A 2500-nucleotide genomic window follows, 5' to 3' on the forward strand; every position below is an offset into this window, starting at 1 on the left:
CACACACACACACACACACACACAGACACACAGAGACACGTGGATCTGAAGTGGATCTGAGGTGGATCTGAGGTGGATCTGAACTGGATCTGAGGTGGATCTGAGGTGGATCTGAGGTGGATCTGAGGTGGATCTGAGGTGGATCTGAGGTGGATCTGAGGTGGATCTGCCCTGTTCCGTCTCCAGGGCGATGACACCGTTGGACTGGAGGGGCTGAAGGTTCCTGTTTGTGGTTCAGGACTCGGATCCTGAGGAGGAGGCGTTCAGGGTTTCGATGTGACTCACAGGACTGTAAATCCTGCAGCCGTCACACTAAAAGCTCCGCATTCATAATTATCCTGTTCCTGCAGAGACTGACTCACCTGTCACCTGTCCGTGACCCCCCCACACACAGACTCACTGACTCACCTGTCACCTGTCCGTGACCCCCACACACAGACTCACTGACTCACCTGTCACCTGTCCGTGACCCCCACACACAGACTCACTGACTCACCTGTCACCTGTCCGTGACCCCCACACACACAGACTCACTGACTCACCTGTCACCTGTCCGTGACCCCCCCACACAGACTCACTGACTCACCTGTCACCTGTCCGTGACCCCCACACACACAGACTCACTGACTCACCTGTCACCTGTCCGTGACCCCCACACACACAGACTCACTGACTCACCTGATACCTGTCGCCTGTCCGTGACCCACCCACACAGACTCACTGACTCACCTGTCACCTGTCCGTGACCCCCACACACACAGACTCACTGACTCACCTGATACCTGTCGCCTGTCCGTGACCCACCCCACACACAGACTCACTGACTCACCTGTCACCTGTCCGTGACCCCCACACGCAGACTCACTGACTCACCTGTCACCTGTCCGTGACCCCCCCACACACAGACTCACCTGTCACCTGTCACCTGTCCGTGACCCCCCCACACAGACTCACCGACTCACCTGTCACCTGTCACCTGTCCGTGACCCCCACACACAGACTCACCTGTCACCTGTCACCTGTCACCTGTCCGTGACCCCCACACACAGACTCACCTGTCACCTGTCCGTGACCCCCCCACACACAGACTCACCTGTCACCTGTCACCTGTCCGTGACCCCCACACACAGACTCACCTGTCACCTGTCCGTGACCCCCACACACAGACTCACCTGTCACCTGTCCGTGACCCCCACACACAGACTCACCTGTCACCTGTCACCTGTCCGTGACCCCCACACACAGACTCACCTGTCACCTGTCCATGACCCCCACACACAGACTCTCCTGTCACCTGTCCGTGACCCCCACACACAGACTCTCCTGTCACCTGTCCGTGACCCCCACACACAGACTCACTGACTCACCTGTCACCTGTCCGTGACCCCCCCCACACACAGACTCACCTGTCACCTGTCACCTGTCCGTGACCCCCACACACAGACTCACCTGTCACCTGTCACCTGTCACCTGTCCGTGACCCCCACACACAGACTCACCTGTCACCTGTCACCTGTCAGTGACCCCCACACACAGACTCACCTGTCACCTGTCCATGACCCCCACACACAGACTCACCGACTCACCTGTCACCTGTCCGTGACCCCCCCACACAGACTCCCTGACCCCCCCTCTGTAAAGGCAGCACACACAGTCTCCTCTTCCTCCTTCACGAGTCGACGTTTCACTTTATTTAAACGACCATTGGACAAAATCTTTGGGGTATTTCCTTCTTACAGTTAAAGGGTCTGAGGGGGCGTGAGGGGGCTCCACCGGGCAGACCGCCCCATCAGGACCCTAACCCTAACCCTTCTTACAGTTAAAGGGTCTGAGGGGGCGTGAGGGGGCTCCACCGGGCAGACCGCCCCATCAGGACCCTAACCCTAACCCTTCTTACAGTTAAAGGGTCTGAGGGGGCGTGAGGGGGCTCCACCGGGCAGACCGCCCCATCAGGACCCTAACCCTAACCCTTCTTACAGTTAAAGGGTCTGAGGGGGTGTGAGGGGGCTCCACCGGGCAGACCGCCCCATCAGGACCCTAACCCTAACCCTTCTTACAGTTAAAGGGTCTGAGGGGGCGTGAGGGGGCTCCACCGGGCAGACCGCCCCATCAGGACCCTAACCCTAACCCTTCTTACAGTTAAAGGGTCTGAGGGGGTGTGAGGGGGCTCCACCGGGCAGACCGCCCCATCAGGACCCTAACCCTAACCCTTCTTACAGTTAAAGGGTCTGAGGGGGTGTGAGGGGGCTCCACCGGGCAGACCGCCCCATCAGGACCCTAACCCTAACCCTTCTTACAGTTAAAGGGTCTGAGGGGGCGTGAGGGGGCTCCACCGGGCAGACCGCCCCATCAGGACCCTAACCCTAACCCTTCTTACAGTTAAAGGGTCTGAGGGGGCGTGAGGGGGCTCCACCGGGCAGACCGCCCCATCAGGACCCTAACCCTAACCCTTCTTACAGTTAAAGGGTCTGAGGGGGCGTGAGGGGGCTCCACCGGGCAG

This window comes from Echiichthys vipera (assembly GCF_963691815.1).
Source record: "Echiichthys vipera genome assembly, contig: SCAFFOLD_92, whole genome shotgun sequence".
NCBI classification, from domain to species: domain Eukaryota; kingdom Metazoa; phylum Chordata; class Actinopteri; order Perciformes; family Trachinidae; genus Echiichthys; species Echiichthys vipera.